The 25,588-nt window shown below is 37.4% G+C and overlaps 1 protein-coding gene and 1 long non-coding RNA gene across 2 annotated transcripts in view; both read left to right on the forward strand.

The window, feature by feature from the left end:
- Positions 1-25,588, forward strand: part of LOC129725526 (matrix metalloproteinase-2) — a 712,775-nt gene that overhangs the window by 251,106 nt on the left and 436,081 nt on the right. The gene's annotated exons all lie outside the window — the stretch shown is intronic.
- On the forward strand, positions 16,356-20,154 carry LOC129725528 (uncharacterized). The gene is made up of 4 exons (XR_008728099.1): positions 16,356-16,494; positions 16,551-16,637; positions 16,706-16,790; positions 16,850-20,154. It is a non-coding gene; the product is annotated as an uncharacterized LOC129725528 (long non-coding RNA).

Here is a 25,588-nt window from a genome sequence, read left to right on the forward strand (position 1 = left end):
TTTTTTACCATCTTTGGAAGATGTTTCTGATTTGAATTCCAAAGACTTATCTACTTACAACTTAAGATTTTTTTAAATTTTGAAACGAGTCTTTGTCAAATAAAACTGATCCGTTTTTGGCATCGTTTGATCAAATTTTCAAAATAGAGTCGCTGTTTCAGGAAACCGACGATATCGCCACCAGACTGTAAGGCCGAGGCCGGCATCTCGATAAATAAAAAATGCCAGAATTTAGTTCTTGGAAAAACGAGAACGGATTTGCACTATTTAGAAAAAGAGAAAGCAATTCCACTGAAAAAGAGGAGTCAAATTGACGAAGACTATCTTTCTAGGATTAATGGTAATAACGAGAAAACATTCTCCGTTTCGTAACAAATATGTTACTCAAAAAGCCATAAGATTTATCTTCAGTCAAGAAACATAACATGCTGTCGTATATTTTTCTGCCATCTCCAACTAATTCGGTACATGTATTAGTTTGTTCGTCGTACTTAGATGGAGTAGAGAAAACACATAACAAAAAGTACCAGCAGGCTTGCCAGATTTACAAATTTTTCCGTAGAGCTACGGATTTGCTTTACTTCTACAATTATACGGAGGTTTCCGCAGAATCATGAAATAAATCTGGCATCTCTGACTGCCAGGTATATTGTTTTATTCATCATACAGTATTCTTGTGTTGATGATGTCAATGCTATGCTTGTTGAATGCGTGGTCTTTTGGGTATACTTTCTACTTTTATTATCAAAAGAGGAAAAATTGAAAAGAAATTCACGGTGTCGTCTGTAACGTTATTATTATGAAAGTGGAAAAATGAATTAAAAACCTAAATTAATCCACCTAGTGGTGCAGAAACCTTTGTTATACTATCTATTACTATCTGCTTATTATGCCAGTAAACCCAAAACGTATATCGACTTAAGAAGTCCGATTTCAATTATAAATTAAATGAATTCAATAGATAGTATTCCAGAGGTTGAACGAAACACGAAAGAAGGAATAGATAGAATAAAATTCTGATGTGTTTTTTACAAATATTCTGAATGTTATCACTAGAGTATGTTTATGAGTGTTAATTTTTCGATCACAAACCAACTTTATTAATGCTGGCTAAAAGAAACTTGGAAATTTTTGAAATAATCAATTTGGCGGAAACGGTACTCTGTTTGTACTGAATTTGAAATGAGAAAGCAATATTTATATCTTACATAAGCATAGTGTATCATATCATACATCTTTGGTAAAGCTTTTCGAAATATCGCTAATTGTCTTACATTTGCATGCTGTGAGGTTAGATTTTGCTACAATGCTTGATTTCAGAATGCTGTAAATGCTTCTTGTTCTTCGAAAATCTGGGTTCTACGTACAATTTAATATAGGGTTATTGCTCCTATATTCATCTCAGTACCTATATTCATCTCATCACGCATTTGATCAAATCATCGTCAAATTTAACCAAATTTTCAACGTAAGACTTTCTATCACTTGACAAAATCGCGAAGCAAAGAGATTTACTTTTAATATTTGTAGAAATTTGACGGTAAATTGGACAAATGAGAGAAATAAGATGAATATAGCTGTTGAGATGAATAATGGAGCGATTACCTTATATTTAAAAGGAAGTAAGAATGAAAGCTTCGCATGCGGGACCAGGAGCTAAGTAGGCATTGCAGTGACCTCTAAGATATAGTTAAAATTGTTCAGAAAAAGTTATTAGAAGCAAAAGGTTCATTTATTTACAACAATTGAATCGCACTACGAAGGGCTTAAAATTATGCAAGGTTGTCGATGATCGTTATTTTTCTTCGAGAAATGAATAGCGATACGAATAAAAGAATAAAGAGAGAGGAAGAGAGAGAGAGAGGGGAAGAGAGAGAGAGAGGGAGAGAGAGATAGCGAGAGAGAGAGAGAGAGAGAGAAAGAGAGAGAGAGAGAGAGAGAGAGAGAGAGAGAGAGAGAGAGAGAGAGAGAGAGAGAGAAATTATCCTACAAGTTAAATATCCCATGTCTAAAATATACTTAGGGGCCATCGACATACCACGTGGACAGCTTTGGGGGGGGGGTTGGCTAATGTCCACGGTCCATACATTTTTTTTAGAATTTATATGGCAGTTGTCCACGGAAGGGGAGGGGGGGTCAAAATTGTTAAAAATCTGTCCACGTGGTATGTGGATGGCTCCTTAGGTCAGTATTCTAAAGTTCAAACTACCAATAAAAAAATTTTGCTCAATGTGATTTACAAAGAGCTCTGGGGCTCTCTTTTAAAGTTGCAAACATTGCATAAATAAATAAAGCGTTTTTTTGTTTTTTTCGATTCGATTTTCAAAATCCACACACAAACAACATATTTACACATACATACGTACAGGCACACATACACATACATACAGAAATTGTTCAGTTTGTCGATCTGAGTCGATTGGTATACCCTCCGTGCCATTTATTTTATCTTAAAAGTTAATGTCTTATATAAAAAAAATACTCTTTGATCAATATCTTAAAATCTAAGCCATTAATCAAAAATCCACTCCGTAGCATTCTGGGGGAGCACAGTAGCTTTCGTTTGCATATAAGATCATCAAAATCGGATATTGCGTTCTGTAAGAAAGGTGCGTTACTATTTTGTGGCACATACATACAGACAACATACATACACACACACATACACACACATACACACGAACAGACATTGCTCAGTTAGTCGAGCTGAGTCGAATGGTATATACGGTTCGGCCTTGGATCTATTTTGCGTTTTTCGACCGATTTTATAACCTTTGTTTAGTATAACAAAGGTTAAACTAATTCTCATACTTTTGGTATTCAAAATACTATGAATACTTCAATTTATTTGACTAGCTTTTATCAACTTTTACCTTAAAACGATATTCAAATCGGGGAAGACTGCACTATGAAGCGCTGCAGAAGATTGCTTGAAAACTTAGAATAAATTCCTTTGTTTTTGATTTTACTTATGAGACTTCAAGCGCTTCTCACTTCGTGTGCTGATTTCTGTAAATCCAAATCAGTCAAGGTGTACGTTGAAACTAAGTCGTTAACAAGAGTTACTGAAGCAATTTCTCTTCTTTTTTCAAGCGTTCTTATATTTACTGATAGTTTTCTTAGTTCATAGAACAAAAATTGTTTTTGTACGGATTCGATTCTATTGGAATGGACGTCGTGATAAGGCGACCAAACAACACTGCAGTATTCTAAAATAGATCTAACATATGTATTGATACAGAGTTTTTATAGTGTACAAGTCTACGAACTGGTAACTGAGCCTTTAAAAAAAACTTAGTATTCGGTTGGCTCTATTGATGATCTTATTGTAGTGATCAATGGATGTTGACTTAGAATCCATAATCACTCCTAAATCTCTAATTTGATTACACCTTTCTACAGTTTGCTGTCCAATAGTGCAACTGGAATGGTCAGGATTTTTTTCCCTTGTGTAGGATATAATATTGTATTTTATTTTACGTTGAGATCAAGAAGACTTTTTTTACACCAAATGTAGAAAATGTCAACCTCTTGTTGGAATTGTTGGATGTCCGATTAGGTTCTTATTTCAATACAATTTTATGTCATCGGTATATATCAATACTTCGAGACGTTTCAACACATGGGTCACGTCATTAAAAAATAACATGGAGAGCGAAGGGCCTAAATGGGAGCCTTGTGGAACTCCAGATGTTACTTTAACTGGTACTGAAAGGTATCCCTTAAACCTAACCGTTTGTGGTCCCCATGGTTCTGTGGTTAGCGATGTCGGTCGGCTAGCTCTCCCCAAGCGGTTCTGTTATTGGGTTCGATTCCCGATCAGGTAGAGGATCTTTTCGAGGTGGAAATTTTCTCGGTTCAGCACTGGGGCACGGTGTATCGTTGTACTTATCCTACAACATGCAAAATGTGCCGAAAACAATATCGATAACGAGTTTTCTCAACTAATCTAGTTGATCGAGACCGCATTAGCCCCCAAGCTAGCGTGCGATATTGTTGCTTTGTGTCCTATTCGTCAAATGAGATTCAATTCATCTATGTAGGCCCAACTCAAATTCCATTTTTTTTTTAATTTGAACAAAAGCTTCACAAAAATCCGTGTATAGAGTTTATACGAAGTTTCCTCTGTCCATAGACGCTAGAGAGATATCAATGAATTCAAGTAAATTGGTAGCTGTAGATCTTGCTTTGTAATAACCATGTTGGTTGCACGTTATGCGGTTCTTTACCCGATTAAACATTTTTTTGGTTTACGATAGCTTCAACAAGGGTTTTACTAAAGCAGGAGCAAGATTTTTCACAAGTGGGGGTGGAATTCCATTTGAACCTTTTGAAACATCCAGTTCTTTTAGTGTTGCGAGGATTTCTTGAACAGATATTTGTTCAACAGATACGAAAATCTAAAAAATGTTACAATAGAGTTCAATGTACTTTGGGAATTATTCTTATTTTGACAAAGCTTGTTTTACGGTAATAATACGGTACGTAATGTAATGTACGGTAAGTAATGTATACTTATGATTATTTAGATGAAGAAAAAAAATTACCTCTGATTATAACACTAATCAAACAAACAAACTTAAATAAAATGTTTAAAAAAATCACAAACAAACGAAGGAAGCGTCTATGGGAAACCCACTTTCATCTTTTCTTTGTGAGTTATAATCTGAAACGAAGATTTAAATTAATCAGAGCTGAGCTGCTTTTTAGCACGGTCGACAGAAAATTATACCCAATTTGACCGGGAATACTCTTTTTGGACTAAGATACACCGGGGCAAGCTGAAATGCGGGCCCAAACAACATTTGTAACATCTATTTGAAAACGGAATTAAATGAAAAGTCACACAGTGATCTTATTTTAGTTACTATGAAATAAATTAGGTCACATAACAGAAGAAAACGTAACATATCTGTCGCGAATTGACTTTTTATCTCACCAAGATACATAAATGTTACACAGTGGGTAGTGTAACTTCGTTACCGCACAGTAACTTCGATCAATCATTATTTATTACAATTTTGTTTACATACAACTGATATTTGGAGATTGCAGAAATCTTATTACATTGTCACTAGTCGACAACTGGTGTGCAATAAACATATTTTGAAAGGTTACATCGCCGATTTGATTTGCTTAGCTGAGCAAAAACATGGACAGCTATACTTATCCGGAGCAGCTCGTCATTTTTTATCAAACTGGTCGTGTTGTTATCAGTATCTGCAGTTGCGTTGTGCAGACAAAACGGCATCGCTGCTTTGTTTTCAAACTCTTCACGATAAAAACATTACATCGGAAAACTAGAACAAGACAGACCATTGCTCATTTTTATGTGCGACTATTGATATTTTAATGCCAGTTGTGTTATGATAACTTTTACATATTCAAGAAATTAAATCAATGCCCCTCAAATTGGAATCAATGCCCCTCATCAGCGCAGCTAACTGATGTAGTTTTCGCCGTGTCTAATTCAAGCTATTGCGGCTTTAGGACTTTCAAAAGTTATAATTTCTGTAACTATCAGAATGATTTAATTGTTTTTTTTTATGGAAAGTATAAGTACATGTCGAATATTATTAATAAATGGATAAAAAATATGACCGTCTCGTCCGTGGTTTCTCTATGCGAACCGCTTCGTTACATTATAACTAGATTCATGGGCAGAATAAGTTACTTCTTGACAAGATTTGTCAAGCTATTGTTACATAATAATACACTGGCAACATTTGAAATGCCGTTGTTTCAGTGAAACAAATTTGGACGATAAACAAGTGACAAATAAACATGCCGAAGTTTAATAGTAGTTACGGCTGATAATTGTGACCGAATTGTGATATCCGAATACAACGTCAGATTTATTCTACTACCGACTGAAAGTTGTTGTACACTTTATCTCAAATGCCATATTTATTTTTATTTAGGAGACCATTGCAAATATTTGGTAAAAATTTGATCCTTTTGCAACAAAAATCATAACAGGAAAGATCTAAAAGTAACATTGAATTTTTTTTAAAACAAAAAGATTTCCATACAATGTTTTATAAAATATTTCCGTGACAATTTACATTGTAACCGCTTAAACACGAAAATCCGCGTAAAAAAAAAAACAAGTTGATTTCAAAATGCGCGCTGATTCAAAATTCCGTGCAAAAATACACGTTAATCCGAGAATCCACTAGAAAATCATTAGTTCGAAAACCCTGCGTGGAAAACCGCACTGATTCGAAAATTCGCGTGAAAAAACCGCTATAGTTGAAAATGCGCGAAAGAAAAACATCTGAAAGAAACCTCTCATTATGCTTCATTTAAACTGACTCGTTTCAACTAGCACTACTCTCAGATCACTTGTTTTTTCTTTAATAAATATGTGTGTTTGGTTCCAACAAAGATATAGCCACTCTATTGACCGGCAATGTAAATCCGAGTGAGATGATAGAAATGGCGATTGTTTTGAGTAAATAAACAAATTATTTCTGCTTCATATAAAAATATCCTGCAACAATGTTATCCAACAATAAGAGAGGGATAATCTAATTATTTTTACTGATAATTAAACTTCTTCTAGATGTATGATTTGTTCCGGCATTGTAAAATATTTTTAACGAGTATCAAGAACGATGAATAAAAGTAATAAAGTTGTTAAATGTCCCAACAATTTCGGGGCGCGTGCTTTTTATGTGAGCAAAATCGTCAGTTTCACCATGGATTTTAATTTGCATGTCAAATTCATGTATAAGCACAGAAAACCACTCACATTAATATGACATGAACATGCTGATTATATTTTCAAATATGTCGCTTGGCATTTTGAGACATCTGTACTGAGTAAAAGCTAGACAAATTGTCTGAGAAATTTGTTAAATCGAAACTTAAATTTGACCGAAAAAAGTTTCATGATATGCACAATGTAACATGAAACAAGTTTTTTATCTGTTTCACTGCGATCGATATGTTACAAATCATGTTACCTAATGGTCAAACAGAAACATCATTAGTAACAACTGGATAGTTGCATATAAATTTCAATTTTGCGCTTTTCAGGTTACATAGTAGTAATGATGTTTGTTGCAGGATCGCACATGATTTTTTTAATTTGTCACATAATGCTTACTGACACTCAGATGTAATAAAAAATGTTGCTTGGGGGGTAACATTTATCGCAAAACTGGTTAATTTTTATCGGAAAACTGGTTGTCAATTGACATTCTGTGTTGATTGATTGTGATAATTTTAAAAACAATACACATCTAGGCAAGAATTTTTAGCATTTCAACTTGGTTAGGTTCTTCTTCACATTTTCGTCTGAGGAGCAAGTAGAAACGAAGATCGAAGTTTTCCATCGGAATTGGTTATTGTCATCTAAATTCATCATGGTCTGAATTGACGTTCGAGTAACGATCAATACACATTCAAAAGTAACTGGGGACCATAAATACCCGGACATTCGCCATAATTTTTGTGGCACTAAGTTAAATAGAAAGTTCTTTCACGTGTGCCGTTTTTGCAAGGGTAAGACCCTTCCGATATGAATTTTTGACCACAGCTTTGGCACAGACAAACAGTCGTTCCACTCGATGATGAATTTTTCGTCAAAAAAAAAAAAGATTATTTTGAATTTTTTTAGTAGGTTATAATGCCACTGATATTGCTACAAACAAGCGTTTACACACATTAGCAAACACAAAAATCGTCAGCAATGTGTCAGTTGTCGTTATAAGCAGAGACCAAAACCGTTTTTTTTCACACATAAGTTAGCAGGCAAGATTTTTCGGGATTTTTCATTGAGGAGGTATATAATACACAGTTAAGTAAGCCAGTGTTGCGCTTAAATCGAAACTTTAAAGTTATAGTGGCATAAACGAGCAATAAACTTTTTAAAATTTAGTGTTTCAACTTGCCCCGCCTTAAAAGGCAAGTTGAAATGAATTGTGGCTGAAATTTAATTCAAAATTATTGACGACTTTCCAAACTGCAAGGAATAACATTTTTTTTCTCGATAAGCAGAAAGCTTACTCAACGTTTAGAATCAACAAATTTGACTTCGATAATTTTGGGATTTTTCGAATAACCTGCAATGTTGAACTTTCGAAAAACCATTCTAACTTGCTTCAGTTTATTTTATATATGAGTTTGTTTTCGGCTCTAACAAATATCAAACCAAATATCAATAAGCAACACGAACAACGTTACGTGGCTGAAAGCGTAAAGAAGAATTCTGTGCCACAGCCGCACAAATGCAATATGCAATACGCCACAGCACCACAATAAACTGTTGCGTGGCTGAGAGTGTTACACCTTCTGCTAACTGCTTCTATCAGACACGAGAAAAATTTGATTGACGTTCCAAGCCACAACACGATGTCGGTTATATTGTTGTGTGTGTAAGAACTCAATCAACTCTTTTCCGCCGGTTGCCAACATAAATTCACGAGACTTATTTTAGTAAATTTGTATTAAAAACAGAATAAAACGAGCCGTTGAGAGCAAAAGTGCCATTAGGAAAATTTTTCAGGAGACGCGATAGACGAAAACACTCTTATAGTAAATTATTTTCATCAATGTTTTCCAACACAACTGCACTAAATCATTGCATCTAAGGTTTCAAAAGACGGTACATGAAAGCATAACAAGTTCTGGCTGAGGAACTTACACAAATTTCAATGGAAAAACATGTACCACATTAGATCTATGGGAAAAATAATGACAATCAGAAAACTTGAGAGCAAAAGTGGTACATGTCCAGTCTGAGCATGAAGGATGCATTATAGCTCGCTAATCTTAGGACATAGACCATTCATGTCTTCAGCAGAGTTGTCCAAGTGATTGAGTACTATAGGATGATGATTTGTTTGTTAAGAAATGCTGTCACTTCGTGGCCCTAGTGTATATGTATTTGATAACAGAAGAAATTTTGCATAGTCTAGATCGACTGGGGTCAATTCAAAGGAGAACACCCTGGTATCTTTAGGATTGTTAACTTAAACTTTTAACTCAAACTTTTACGGCGACAGACCGATTATCGATCCATGCCGAATTTAGAATACGTCGCCATGTCACTCGGTCTTGGGCTGCTATCCTCCAATCTCCCCTAACACCCATTTCGCGGGCATCCTCGTCGACAGCAAACATCCAACGGGTGCGGGGCCTACCTCAAAGTCGACGTCGTCTATCGGGATTTCTGCTAAATATAGTCTTCGCTGGTCGTTCTTCCGGCATTTTAGCTACATGCCCAGCCCACTGCAGCCTGCCGTGTTTCATCCTCTCAACTATATCCGCCGATTTGTACACCTGGTACACTTCATGGTTCATGCGTCTGCGCCAAACACCATTTTCTAGTTTGCCGCCAAGGATTGAACGCAAAACCCTACGCTCAAAAACACCAAGAGCTCGCCGATCGGCCTCTTTCAACGTCCACGGGAAGAATTAGTGTTTTATAGAGTGCAAGTTTAGTACGAGTTTGCAGACTACGGGACCTCAGCTGGTTACGCAATCCATAGAAGGCCCTGTTTGCAGCTGCTATCCGCCTTTTTATCTCACAGCTAACCTCATTGTTACATGTCACGAACGTTCCCAGGTAAATCATTTCGCCGACTACTTCAAAAGTTTTCCCATCTAACACCACCTCAGCACCAACCGTCGGACTACCAGCCACCATGTATTTCGTTTTGGCAGAGTTAATGATGAGCCCTACTCTTGCAGCTTCCCTCCTGAGAGGTCTGAAGGCCTTTTTAGGATTGTTATTTGGCCGATAATAACTACACGATGCACCCAGGTTCAGCTTTCGATAGACTACCGGTTGCCCTCCGGATTTAGAAATACCGTAGAAGAGAAAAACTGAATATAATTTTGGCTCTAACTCCCTAACTCCGGTATAAGTTATCAGATCTCGGCTTTTATTTGATATTATGGTATATTATTGCGTTCCAATTCAATTTATACAAAAAACTCAAAAAGTGAAAAAATGGCACATGTACCACTTTTGCTCTCAACGGCTTAAATCTCTTCGCGTGGTTTCGAAATTTGGAAGAAAACAAAATTTTAAAAAAAGGTGGAGCCTCTTATGAAAAAGGCTGGGCCACTTACAACATATCTCCAAAATACAAATCGTGGACAGAAAGCGAGCTCGTGGTTCGTTAGCCGCGGCTTTTGCTTAGCATGTGAGAAGGACGAGGATCGAGGTCCCGCATCTTCAACCTTCAATTTGTTCACTTTGTCGAGTAAACTGATATATTCAAAAAATACCAGAGGTGTTTTTATCAAATTGCAACTGCGGTTAAAAATCCGCTACATTATACCACAATTAGATAATATTGTGCATGATCAGAGGTACCGTTTTGATGAAAACTTCGAACACTTCAGAATAAAAATCAAATTATTATAGCTGTTGCTATAATACAGTATGATTATTATATACCATTCCGTTCCTTGGCATGTACTTTACCCAGTGATGTATAGCTCTTTACTGTAGAGTCCTTTCCAGGGAATCAGCAAGCGTTGAAAGAAGTGACAGTCAGTATTTAGACGGTTTGCCTATCACTCTCTTAGGGATTACGTTGAAGTTTTCGGAATCTAAATCAAAGCCGTATTCTGAATTCTTGTTATTTTTATTTACGAAACATGTTAAAAAATAAAAAATAGCAATTAATTGCAACAAAAACAAAATAACGAACGTATGCTAAACCTTCAAGATTAATGAGAAAATTCATTTTTCGTTGATGCAAGCAGTTACATCATAGCCAAAGTGTTCAAAATTTGATGCATAATGGTATATGTAAAACTTTTCCGATTTCAATTATAAGTTCAGTGTGTTCTGCTGAAAATAGTGATTTCATTTCACTAAATTCATTACACTTCATTCAACATGTTGGAACGGTTTAGCAAAGACGGGCAATTCACAGCAGTATTTCTACTCCATTTTCATGTCTGCCACCAACCATCAGCACGAATGCAACACATGATAAACTGTTGCGTGGCTGAGAGTGCGCTGTATCTTCTGAGAATTGCAGCATTGCTGTTTCACTGGTTGCTGAAACAAAATGAGGTTCATTTTTCGTACATTCCTTTAACATACGGAATGAAACTTGTTTGCGTTTTACGAAACAGGGAAAGTGGCATAACATGAAAAAAAGGTGGAGCCTCCTACTAAATCACGAACGTAAAGTGAGCTTGTGATTGATTGGCTGCTGCTTTCCTAATTAAATCTTATTTCGATTTTTCACTGGTTCGCAATTAAAAAGATGTGCTAAGCATGCCCAAGTAATACGGTTAGTCGTTAATAAGTATAAGTAGTTCATTTCTGACTTATTATTAACTCAAAAAGTGCAAGGGACGGAACCAATATAAAACATATATTTTAATTTAAATCAATTGTTCACAAAACTTATTTAAAAGAACGAAAATATACATCGATATTGATATCTTTGATATGCACTGTAGTTGATGAAGAAGAAATAGTTCACACCACCAAATACATTAACAAATTATTCTACATGTTTGCTTCCGTCAATCGTTTAAAGTAAAATATGCTCAAGAAAAAAAGTTGGTTATTAACATGTTATAAAAATTTCATCATCGATTTTCAAAAACCGACCATTTATGTTTTGTTCATTGGCCCAGAAAAATGATCTGTGCAAAATTTCAACTCAATCGGATATGATTTATGGGTGCCTCAAAGCTCTCAAAGTTGTGATTTTTCGACCTTCTAAAAACTACCAAGGGGGAAGTACAGGAAATTGGGAAAATCGAATTTTTTTGTTTTTGATGCCAAATGTCTTAAAAATGCATAAAACGTCGAGATCTGGTGTTATCTTGGAAAAAAAATGTTTAATTAAAAATCGACGTTCTGGGACCTAACCGTTTTCTGAGCAAACAAAGGCTTAATATAAAATATTTTAAAACGGGCTTCTAAAATGACTCACAGCCTGTTCCAAACCAGATGTAAATTATTTTAATGTTCCTTTGGTATCTCAAACTTGATTTTCATTAGGGGGGTTTATTTTTTTTACCAAACCTCTAGTTAACTTTAGACAACTGGAACGAAATTATATTACGCAATATTACCGTATCAGTAGGCTGATCGTGTAAGCATAAAAGATAAAGAATGTTTGAGAATGATGTTCTACGATACTAAATGTATGAAGAATTTCAAGCAGAGTTATTAAAAGTTTTAAGTTGCCTATCTTTCAGTAATTAAGAAAAAAAAAGTTCACAGTGTGGAAGGAAACCGGTTGTGATAGAAACTTCCCCAAAAAAAAAAACGCTCTGACTGAAGCCCCCACCAAACAATTCCGAACACACACAGATTGTTCCTCGGTTAGGTTCGCACTTTTCAAATCTGCTGTGAAGCCGCAAGCGATTTATCACTTTGCGTTTACTTTTATCTAAACATTTCCCCGCAAAGCGTAGGTTAACGAAAATTTCCACGCGCTTTGGTTTTGCTTCGACTGAGAAGAAGGAATGATATTTTCCGGACCATTAGCACGGTAAAATTCGAAGAATTAAAGGATTGGGTTATATCGATGTTGTTACTTTGTTACTTATACGGTCTGATGAAATAACTTTTTTTAATTGGTTTTTGGAAAAAGAGGATTTCTTCAGCAGCCATTGTGGTTGTTGTAACTTTATAGAGGCTCAAGTCAAACGGGCAAAAAAACACAAAAAACACAAGTCGTTGTCTGTGATTAAGATAACGAGATTTAAGTTGATATGAAAATCTTTGAAGAATTATCGTACACAGGTTTGTTTATGATATTGGAAAAACTTAATTCGTTTGAAAATTAAACTTATTCAAATTTTTAGTAATCTTACAGTACAGTCAATACAGTGAGCACTGAGCTTTCAAAGAATAATTCAAAATTGTGGATCAAATACCTATGTAAATTTATACAGTCTCAATCTAAGCAGCGTTTGCAACTTCACACTATTGTTATTTTTCCTATTTGCTCAGATTTTTTCCCCCGTCGAACCACTTCCCATTGAATTTAAAATCCTTTATGTCCGGTGCTAGTTTAGGAAAGTTCTTAGTTTATTGGTTGCCTTCTGCAGCCATAACTCGTGCTGACGTTCGAGGCGAGTCACTTTCCTCTTTGGTGTCCGTCTTTTCATCTCAACCCTTATATACGAAGCAGCACAACTCTTGAACAACGTTTACCCCAACCGCCCCGTGTTTGTTGCAAATCACTGAGGAGCAAACCCCACGCTCCCTGTTCTCATCGATCAAGCTCGGAAATCATAAGTAAAACTCCGTACGGCATCGTTCAACTCCCCGCGCCGTCAGTTTGCTTCCTCCGCGGTTTGGGGCACTAGATTAACCAGCTCCAGAATGTAGAACTTTTTTGGCTCGTGCCATATTATATATGCAGCATCGCGGAGCACCCACTCGGTAGAGCTAGTGATTTCAATCCCAAATTTTTTCCGATGCTGACAGTAACTGACAGAAGCGTGAAGGCAGCGACTCATGGGAGAGATTTTTTTTCCTAGATTGAAAGTAGCTTGCTTCTGGTTACTTTCTATTATTTATATTGTTTTCCTTAAGGATATTTGATTGAACCGACAATGGCAGGCAGCTTGTGGTTGTGATTCTGAAAGCGGTCAGCTAACGGTTCCCGGATTCACGAGGCCGCTGCCAATGAATATTCCGAGAGCACTAAAGTAAATTGTTCTTCCGGGGTGGGAAAAGTTCGGTCCACTTGCTTGTAAGAATGAGCGGTAAATTTTCTGCCGGGCTGGAACGGCCCTTATTAGTGACTTAATACTTTTGTACCAGCGACGGAGAAAATTGGACAGAGTGAAAAAAACTCATTTGGCTAAAATACCGGAAACCGTATTCGGAATGATCCGCCATTTCACTGAAATCAAAAAACAAACAAGCCTAAAGAGTTTTAAACTAACTACATTTTGCGTCCCCCACTTCCCAAAAGGAGCTCGAACAGAGCAGAACCACGGTTGGCAGCTGACATGGGTTAACAAAGTGAGCACACGCGAGTAGGTCTGCGTAGGCCGTCGAGAGTGGCTGATGATGTTGATAAAGTGCGTATTTTGAGAAATGGTTAACCACTTGAGATGATCATGAGGAGTGGCCACGGAGAAAATGTCGTGCCTCCCGGGGAAAGCGGGCGGCGGCGGTGGCCCAATGAAGGGAGTAAATTTATCGCGAGGATGTCGGACGTGTTTGAGAGGAGTTTCGCTGCCGGCCGGAGGGAAGTGCTGCACCCAAGATCGAGGCAGAGTTTACAGAAGATTGATAGCTGTTTCCGGGCACCAGCAGTGTAAACGAGCAAATTTATTCGATACAAATGTGAATCGTTTTTGTTTTGATTTTTTACTGCCTGGAACCCTCGGTTTTGTTTTTCGCCACCTTATGGCTGGTTGGATTAGTAAGGTTTTTGTGAAAAACGACGAGCGTTTTAACGACGCAAGGATGTGCGGTTTTCCTGTTGGAGAGATCGGTAGATTGTCAGTCTTTAGATAATCGATCCGAAGAAACCTAATTTTTTCACTGGTCAGCAGTAACTTATTCGGATATTATCAGCGATCTAAGTTTTGACATGAGTTTTTCTTCATGGAGGCGAAATTTACCAACTATAAATTCAGAGCATTGATTTTCTGTTCATATGTTCGTATGTATGTGTTATCAAGAGAATAATGTAGAGAATAAAACGAAAAATTATATTTTTTTGGTCAATTTGAATGCAAACTGAACACGTAAAACAGAATTCGATTTTCTCAATTCTGTAATGACTGTTATCAATTTTCATTTTCAATGTTGCTATGACTCACTCTGTATTGCTATTCAACTCAAAGGAATGGACGATGTTCCGACAGTGTCCAATAATTCCAGTGTGCACTTTTTTTTTTTTAAGGGGGGGATTTGTTAGTAGCTTAAGTATTTATGATAAATATTAGTAAATACTGAGTATGTGTGTATGTCCAATCACAAATGGTGACTTCTCAACACTGTTAGAAATTTGTAATTTTAATTGTTAGGATTTGTTTGCTTTCGCAATAAGGACTTATCATTCGTAGGGATTTAAACCTACTTGTCAGAAAAGGGGAAGTAAACTTACAACTAACTTAATTGCTAACTTATTGGCTATAAAGAGAGCTTATCGTAGCATTGAGGATTGCAACGATTTTCATCGAAAATTGTTAATAATTTTATTTGACATAGCTTCTAATGGTTCAACACCAGTAAGTCTATATAATTCGAGTGTACCAAACCAAGGAGGACGCTTTAAAATCATTTTCAGAATTTTATTCTGAATCCTTTGGAGCGTTTTCTTCCTTGTTGGACAGCAACTTGACCAGATCGGTACAGCATGAAGCATTGCTGGTCTAAAAATTTGTTTGTAAATCAAAAGCTTGTTCTTTAAACAAAGTTTAGAATTCCTGTTAATGAGAGGATATAAACATCTCGTATATTTGATGCACTTGGCTTGCATACTCTCAATGTGCTTTTTGAACCAGTGTGCCCTTAATTTACTGCTCTAATAGCTCGTACACCACTTTTTGATGGAGTAAGACAGGTGCAAATCCAAAATAACCTGTGTTGCTACAACTGTAACTCTGATCGGTGATGCAAATAGGATCTATTTAGGCTATAGAATACCCATATTAGGATGTCACTGCACATCTTATTAGTGCTTAACAATTGCAGAACGAATGCTCCAAGATATTACTGTCAGCAATAGACATAAATATTTATCGAATTTGCCTGACTTTGTTGTCTCAGGACGGAAATACTCCTGGCATGGCCTAGATAATTTGTTAAGTACTCTTTTGGAGCTTCGATGACCTACACTTCTGAGTCCAGTCGGGAGAGTGGCTTTTACCAGGTTGGAGTCATCAGAATCGCACAAAAAGCAACAATCAACCGGTAAAGTGTTGACCAATATTTCACAAGGCATAACGGCACTTTAAGTATGGTGAACTAATCGATAAACAATCAAAATTAATGTGAAACTAGCAGCTAACTGGACAAAGACCAGTAAAGAGACGCACCCAGCAAACAATTTTGTTGATTTACAGCTTAATAAGCTATTATCCAGTGGATTTTGGCTGAATTATAGCTTAATAAACCGTTATTCAACAAAATTGTTTGTTGGGCAGTTTAACTTCAGCATTGTGGTTGAGTCGCGCCAGGCTCTTGAACTTAAAACAGCAAATTTGGCTAATTAATACGTACCTACATTTGTTCCAAACTGTGGTATGTTTCCTCCATACTGCCATTACCACCTAGTATGGGTGTCAACACCGCAGTGCATCACACCAACACAACGAGGCGCAACAAGGCGGTTGGCGTACCTGCTACTACTGTCCATGTGTATCATCTGTCAGTTGAAAAAAGTGCAAATCATAAAAACAAACTGAATTGGCTATTGCTAGAAAAAGAGAGGTTTCAATTCGCATCAAAGTAAATTTAAACGATCATTACGTTAGTGAAATTTAGTAAACTACATTGGATTACGATAATTTACAAGTTTACAAGGACTTCAAGTAATTATATTGGCATTGATAGTTTAAGAATTATAAACTAGTGAAGTTGTTTCAAGGTTCTCCTGGGGCGAAAGGTCCGGTTCGACGTGATTTGGTGGCTAACCTGAAAAGAGAGAAAAAAAAAAATAATTAGTAATTAAATCGTAAGTAGTTAAACAGCTAAAACAGTTAAACGAAATTATTAATCTAATTGAACCTAAATTCTGGACAGAAGTAAAGCAAAAAGAAGGAAACGTGAGGCATAGAAGGAAAACGATACGGTCGTAGTGTCCAAGAGGAAAAGGTTACTAATTGTTGTAAGTTTGTTAATTGTAACGTTGAAGCAAAATGATACTTAAAAATATATTCCCTATAGTTTGAGCTGTCACAAATTAAAAGGTGCTGCTACAAAAAATTAGTTCGTTATCTGAACAATGGGAAAGCTCATCATACAACAAATTACCATGTTTATTTGGCATATAATACCGCATATAATTCGCTATGAATAAATAATAAAAAGTAAAAACAAGGGGGATCTTGGACTGCACTGCCCGATCAGGAAATCCAAGTCTCTTCTGGTCAACAGATTTCAACGAACTAGAGAGACGCTACCGTATCAACAGGACTATGCCAGAATAATAAGGAGCCTAGAGGAATTACCGCATTTCAAGCTGATCATTGGTGAAGTGCTCAAGCTTCCAAGGCACATAACAGAGGAATCAACATCTTTCAAAATCTACCACCACAACCTAGACCCCGAAAATAGAATTGAAAGCTTGATACAGAGGGATTGGAACAGAGTATGGAAAAACGTAAATAACTAAGCTCTTTCACAGGAAGAGAAGAGCATGTACTAACTACTACTAAAGCGGTCAGGGCATTATTGTTGTGCTCCAAAACCGTTGGAAGAAAGTGGGGCTTGAGACCGAAAATGGTGATGTGGATACTCACATCTATTACATCCAAAACTGACCTACGCTGCGTTAATGTGGTGGCCAAAAACCAAAGAGTCCACCGCTAGAACAAAGCTAGACAAAGTTCAACGACTTGCGTGCATTGCTATAACAGGAGCAATGAAAAACACCTTATCAAAAGCTCTTGATGCAATTCTTCATCTGCTGCCGTTGTACGAATACGTGCAACTAGAAGCAGAAAAAAGTGCCTTGAGGCTCGAAAGAACAAAAACTATCTTGTCAGGTGATCTTGAGGGTCACCAGACTATACTAAACTTTTTTAAAAAAGGGCCAGGGATGAATATGAATGGAGACTGGATGGCACCTCAGGGCAATCATGATATTCCCTACAAGGTATGCGAAACGTCGCGTACAGACTGAGAAGTCGGAGTTCCTGATGTCCGTCCCGGTTCAACGTTATTTTTCACAGATGGCTCAAAAATAGGTACAAAAACTGGTGCAGGAATCTTCGGTCCTGGAAATAATGTTTCAGTGCCAATGGGACACTGGCCAACAGTGTTTCAAGCAGAGATTTTTGCAATCCTTGAATGTGCGAATGTGTGTCTGACTAGAAAATACAAACATGCAAACATTTGTATTTTCTCTGACAGTCAAGCAGCGCTGAAAGCACTTGATGCTTATAAATGTACATCCAAGATTGTCTGGGAATGTATTCTCACTTTGCGACAGCTATGTCAAACAAACTCAGTAAATTTGTATTGCGTTCTAGGACATTGTGACAATGGTGGGAATGAAAAGGCAGACGAACTCGCAAAACGAGGATCTAACTCACAGTTAATCGGCTCAGAACCTTTCTGCGGTATATCAAACTGTGCAGTGAAAATGGAGCTTAAACGCTGGGCGGAACAAAAGGTGATAACCAATTGGGTCGATGTCAAAAAGTGTTCCCAATCTAAAAGATTTATAACACCAATCGAGAATCATTCGAAAAAGCTCCTAGAGCTCAACAAAAGTGCTCTTTGTACATACGTCAGCCTAGTAATGGGGCACTGTCCGAGTAGATATCATTTAAAGAAGATTGGCCGGGTTCAGGATGACATCTGTCGCTTTTGTAATATGGAAAGCGAGACGTCGAAACATCTGCTGTGCAGTTGTGGTGCATTATTTAAACGCAGATTAAGGTTTCTTGGCAGTGGCTGTTTACAGCCCACAGAGATATGGTCTTTGAATCCTGGGAAGGTGATTGGCTTTAAAAACCATATTTCACCTGACTGGGAGCGTGTCGGTGCAGGTACCTGATCACTCAACAATAGTGGTCATTGTATTTTGCAAAAGGACACGTGTAGCAATTGACTGGGATATATTACAAAAGTTCACATCAATGGACAACGTAATTCTAATTCCCTAACAAAAAAACTTCTATGCAACGAAAAGTTGAATCATAACTCTCTTAGATTCAGAGAAAACAGAGCAGCAACATCAGCATGTGACTTATGTAATGACAAAGAAACAATACAGCACAAATATCCGACGAGTCCAACCATAGAACCATTGTGTGATCGTATAGCAGTTACATTTGTCCCTCTTGGGATGCGGGAAGACCAATTCTTCAAATGGCTGCGATTTTCGGAACTACAAGGAGTTAACAGACGTGTAATTAATAGAATATTGCTATTATTTGCTAGATACATATTTTTTGTTAGTGAAACTCCTATAGATTGCCTTAATGTACAAAATTTAGTAATCTATATGACTTGGTACAATTAATTTTAATAAAGACAAAGAAGATTTGAACATAAAAGTAGGAGGGTGGTATCCAAGACACGACCGCAAAGTTGACGTAGGACCACATCATATTTTTGAATTTGTTTGTTTTTTACCAACCAATTTAATCCTCCAACAGATAGGTATTTTGATTCTCAGTACTAAAAAATTACAGGAGGGTTGTGTGCAAAGCCACGACCGCAAGTATGAAGTAGAATACTTTTACAAGAAAACCCGGCTACTTGCGTGTCAGTCATTTTTTAATTTGTTGTTCAATTCAATAACGGATAAGATACCGATCACATCTTGGCGTTATCACTGACAGTGCGAATAAAGTAATCCACGTGATAAAATGAACAATGAAAAGCTGATTTAACACTCAAAACTAGACGGCTCATATGTTGTAAAAATGAGTCAACTTTTCATTGAATGCATTTACTAGTGCCCGCTATCGCACAGAGACTGCATTTCACTAAAGTGCCTCACCGCATCAGCTGCTATCGATACTAAACCCGCTGCAACTGCTACGCTATCCGTAGCCATGCTAATGTTTTGGCCGTTATACGCTGCTATTGGTATCCGCTGGCCTAGCTGCTATCGATGCTGAGATCCGCTGCAACTAGTGCACTATCCATTGCCATGCCACAGCTGTGGCCGCTATCCGCCTGGTATCCCCTGCACTGCTACTGCTAAGGAAAGACTGCTGTTGTCACTGTCTAGAACTATTATGAGCGGCTTCGCCTGAAACAGGCTCTTATATAGGAATGAAAAACCTATCGATAGTAGTAGGAAATCATCGATAACTATCTATAGCCATTTTAGTCGATAATTCCCATCCTTACTCTTATACAGACAAATAGCAAATTTAAAATGGCAAGGTCTATGATTCTGTCGACCGTGCTTGGGAAGCAATCATATTAACGACGCGCTTCAACAAGGATTGACCATTCTCAATAATATAGTTGCTTGTCATGATTTAGACTTGATAATTTTTGAATTTTGATTAGGGGCCATCCACATACCACGTGGACAGATTTTTAACGATTTTGACCCCCCCCCCCTCCGTGGACAACTGCCCATATAAATTCTAAAAAATCCACGTGGTATGTGGATGGCCCCTTATGCGAAAAATTAATTTTTATGCTGATAATGAAATCTTTTCGGATGTTGTGCTCATGACTGAAGGAAAAGATAATTCAGTACGTTCTGAGACACGGAGATGAAACCAAATATTCCAAATTTCCAAATTTCTTGAAAGTGTCAATTGATTTAGGAGAAAATATTAACTTTTCAATTAGGTTTTTATTTCATCCTGAAAAGGACAATTTGTTGTTTAATTCAATGTCTGATAAGATGCCGATCACATCTTTACGTTATCACTGGCAGTGCAAATAAAGTATTCCTTGGGGGAAACAAACACTGAAAAGCTTTCCAGAACGTTCTTTTCATTGGATGCATTTGCTAGTGTGCCTACTATCGCTCAGAGACAGCATTTCACTAAAATGCCACACTGCATCAGCTGGCCCTGCTTAAATAGATGCTGAGACCAACGTCAACCGCTGCGCTATCGCCGTTGCCACAGTAGTGAACGCTTCCGTTGCCATTGGTATCTGCTGCCCTGCATCACCTGGTCCTGCTATCGATGCTGAGATGCGCTCCGCTATCCGTTGCCATACCGCAGCTGTGGCCGTTGTCCGCTGCGCTGCTACTGCTGCTATATCCACTGCTGCTGCTAAGGAGGACTGCTGTTGTTGCAGTCTAGAATTATAATGAGCGGCTTCGGGTGAAACAGGCTCTTATATAGGCCAAATAGCACATTTCAAATGGCAAGGTCTATGATTCTGTCGACCGTGCTTGGGAAGCAATCATATAACGACCAATCAGAGGCCGAAGTTTTCGTTTTGACATGGCTTGACTATTTTCAATAGTACAATAGTTTGAAAAATAAAATTACAATTATCTGAATTTGGGAAGAATCTTAGAAGATTTTTCAATCTATTGCTGCAAGAACGAAGGAAATCCATCGAATACTAACCGATTTATTAGCATTTGAAATTGGAAACATTTTTCACTTTTTTCGGTCTTAGATTTTTATTTCACATCCCTATGTAACCGAACTTCCTGAGGGAAGTATTCTACTTCAAAAAAGTACTATATCTCCAATAACTCGGGTGATAAGATCAAGTATCTAGGTCGTCATAGGTTATATTCGTACCTGTCCCCGTTGAGTTCCGGTTACTCCCAAATTGTTGAGCTTGAATTCATTAAGCGAGACCTCCAGCGACTCGGAACTAAAACTAGCTCAATAATGGCCATATCTTCTGTTAAGGTCGTCATAGGCCACTTAAAAAGCAAAAAAGTCATGAAAGAGTTCCATTCATTTTTGGCATGGTTCGGCAACAGAAAAATTTTTGGCATGTTGGCAAAATCAAACGGGGGTCTGTATTTTGATTATTTATTTGCAGCACTCTATTTAGAAGAAAAAGTATTCTCTTTAATGATGAATACCTTTTATCCTAATACAGTCGATTTTCTTCAAAACACGAAAAAGCAACCTTTTATACAGATTTTAGTTAAGTACGACTTAGTACAAAGTATACTATCTTCTATATTTAATTATCTTGTGAAAGATGGCTCACTCACCGATTCCAAAGCAGCATCTTGTTAGCTTAACCTGTCTATACCTCACAACTGCCAAGCAAAGATGTCACATAAAATATTTTCCTGTATTTACAAGTTCGCGGGAAAAGTAACGATAAAAAATTACACTGTACGTTACGTATATACAAACTGACATAGAATTTTTTGAACATGTTAACATTTAATTAAGATCAATTCAAACATTTTATCAGTAATCAGAACCAGAGAAAAGTTTGTTCAGTTTCAAGATATCAAAATACTGCGAAAATTCTGTTATCTTCAAAAATAAACCGGGCTAGAGTGATGAACAACATTAGCCTCAGCAGTTATTGTTTGCATAGTGTTGTTTAATTACGAGTAAGCTTGTGGAAAGTAATATTTTATTGCAGATGCTGATGCAAAAAAATTGATTTGAAAAATACAAATATAGTTGTGGAAACTTTAATATCAAAATGAAATGAATTTGGTTTTTCTCTATGCCGCAACTGCGGAATGCAACTAGAATTATCATATTGAAATAAAGCCGTTTAGCTTTAAAAATATAATCACCAGTACAGCTCGTTAAACTGCCTATTCAAAGATTTGTACAGAGCATTTTGATTTTCTGCTATCTCTTTAATACCCTATAATTAGTTATTTAAACAAATCTGGAAAAAAACAGAGTGTAGAGTTCAAAAACAAACAACGAGTTTTATATGTACAATGCATCAAATTGATATACCCTGCTATCTGCCTCTACCGACCCGTACAGATCTTTGTTGTTCCCGGCGGCACAGCGTAATGTGCGGAACCTTCTGATATTTGTTTCTGTACGAAACAAAAAGAAGAAGAAGACCAATCAAACGGAATTCGATTGTATTTCAGATCGCAACACGATAGCTACGCGCTAGTCCAACACGTCCACTGTGTGTCGATTGCCACAATATAGTCTTCACTTGGCTTGGCTGCACACAAATGATTATCGAGTTACATACGACGAGGAAAAAGCGCTCTATTCATACATGGCTTGGTGCAGTATTTTTGCCTGTGCCAGCATGTTTCCTTCAAGACATCAGTTTTAATAACATTCTAACAGCAGTTCGTTAAACTGTCTGATAAAGGAGGTGGTTACAAACTCTCCGAAAAAGCTTCACCTTCAAGATATCAAAACAGTCTAGGCTTAGGAAAGCAAACATTAGTTGACCTTTTGGGACGAGGAGGTTCTGTCAATTTTTTTTGTCGCTGATATATAGGGTATCGCAGCAGGCAGTTGGTGTCTACTCATGAAGTCTGTGCTAGGTGTGCTCGCATATGATTAGCTCGCATATTATTAGTCGTGAAATTTCGACCTTGAAACTTTTATTTAATTCTCACTGTTAAGCAATGAAGTGATAATGATAACTAAAGTATCAAAAAATTGTTCATCATTTTATCAACCCAACGACATATTGACTATTGTGATCCATCATGTGGTTACATCAGTGTTACCGTTTGAAATCTTTCATTCCGACGTCACACTTTGATTTTAGTTTCCGCAGAATGTATCCCGATATAATGCGGTAAGACGTAGTCCTACGTCAAAAAAAGTACGAGGCATAAAACAACGATATTTATGAGTTCCTTCAATTGTTCAGCATCGGTTCACATTGTGCAGGACTTATTTCACATTCGTTCGTTCAAGTGCTACTGGATTGATTCTTGGGTTGACGCAACATGAATGCAGCGTATTGAAGATCCCTTTAAGTTGTATTAGATTGGAATTGATGTTTAATACATGATGTTCCGGTTTGCAACTAGATTTGTTTGAAGAAACGTGACCAAAGGTTTAGCGATGTCCGAGTAAAAATCACACAGTGAAACATTGAAATTGGATGTGTGGAACTGTGTATTCTTATCATGCCGGATTGTGGTCGAAAAATCAATCAAATGTCATCGTAGATTACCTCAGACATCCCTATTTTTCGGTATGTGATTTGTGAATCTCCCTCTAAATATGATGGCATTAATTGACATATAAAATATGATGAACTATAATGGAATATGATAGAGCACGATATGAAGTAAAAACGAATTTGATAAACCGTAGAGCCAAGCCTCTCTTGGATGTAAACTAATTTTTCTTTCCTGCTGTGGTCACACATCATTCCCCTGCCAGTGTTACAATTATAATCTCACCAAAATTGCCGCGATAAAAATTAACATTGTTTCTTCGAATGTAAAAATATCGAGAGGCTTGCGGTTTGGCAGTTATCGAGTGCCGAATATGCGTACCGCTTTTGTGTGGTTGTATTTTATTATCTCATATCGTGCCCAATCGAATATCATATGCATCAGTAGCAGCAGTAGCAGCATCAGTAGCAGACTGCACCAACACTAGGTGCTTCCCGTGAATTGATAATTACCATTATCTGTTTAACAGCCTTACTCATAATCATCACCGGGCGCATTAAATCCATACCCACACGATGCTCTGCTGTTGGGCGGTTCCTATTGTTTGTCGCTCGGGGGTGCACCCGCACGAAGTGCGCATAAATTTAATTAAAACAATTTCCAATTATTTATGACGTTCGTTGTTTGTTTTATTGTTTTTGGCGACCATCCTTCGGAAAACAACGAACACGGTTACCAGGAGAGGGAGGGTGGATTCGGCAAGGTAAGTCCTTGTCGCGATCAACTTTATCATTCAACCATTAAACCATAATCGCGCAAATGGTGATGAGTGGCACTGTGGCATATAAAAAAAGAACCCAAACGTAGAGCTGCCAATTTGTTGGCTCTAAGTTGGTTGACAACTAGTGTGGCGAACATTTGGACAAGTTGATCAACCAGAAAAAAAACATAGACAGGACAGAGGAGGACGCCTTCTGGCTGCATGATAGATTCGGAACACATTGATGGCGTGTTTGTTGTTTGTATGGCTAAGCATAAATTGCACTCCAATTTGTCACCGTCGCACCCCGACTCGCTTCGTCCTGGTTCTGTTTTGGTTTGTCAAATGTGTTATTAGTCTATCCGGGGATGATGTGGCATGCATTTGACGTTTGACCTGAACTGGGGCTTTTGCCAAAGCTGGTTTGCCGCTCCCCTCGCTTGCTCATAAATTTTGCCTGTCGCGGGAGGAGAATTGTTTTCATCATTGCTAATGCGGTTTGGGGTTATCGTTTTTTTTTGTCTGGTGTCCGATCTCCAAAAGATAATTGATGTGGCTTTTGGGGCCGAAAATTAATTACCACTGTGAACGTGCCTCCCCGAGGTTATTAAACTGTAATTTTAGTGGGAAGACCACAACAGTGATATTTTGCTTACAATTTTGGCGGTGCAGAATTTGAGCTTTTGTTGTTTCATCGCCTTTTAGAACTTTTGTAAAACTTTTTTTTTACTTGATTAGCATGAAGTGAAAGTTTCAATTTAATTAGCTTTTTGTTAGTCATTATTTTTTTTTTTACAGTTTCAGCCTGTTACATGCCTAAATTCAGCATAAATTGATCAAAGTTGTTTCTTACCGTTGTTGCGAAACTAAGCAAATGATCCGAGCGTTAGCAGCCGCCACCCTGCCGGCTGGCAATGTTGCAAAGAAATCGAATTAAATATTGAACCAGACACCAGGCAGTCACCAAGCCAAATGTAATTAAAGAATCGGGAAGCCAACTTTCTCGACACTCTCAAGGGGTTGGAGAGGTCCTGTGTATGTGACATGGTAGTGAAGTGGAGAATTAAGTCAAAAAGCGATATCGCGTGGCGTGGCGAGAAGAAAACTCGGAATGAAAGATGAGAAAACTTTTCCCTATTCGACCATCGGGTGGGGTGGAGAATCGTAT

Source organism: Wyeomyia smithii, chromosome 2 (genome assembly GCF_029784165.1).
Source record: "Wyeomyia smithii strain HCP4-BCI-WySm-NY-G18 chromosome 2, ASM2978416v1, whole genome shotgun sequence".
Taxonomy (NCBI): domain Eukaryota; kingdom Metazoa; phylum Arthropoda; class Insecta; order Diptera; family Culicidae; genus Wyeomyia; species Wyeomyia smithii.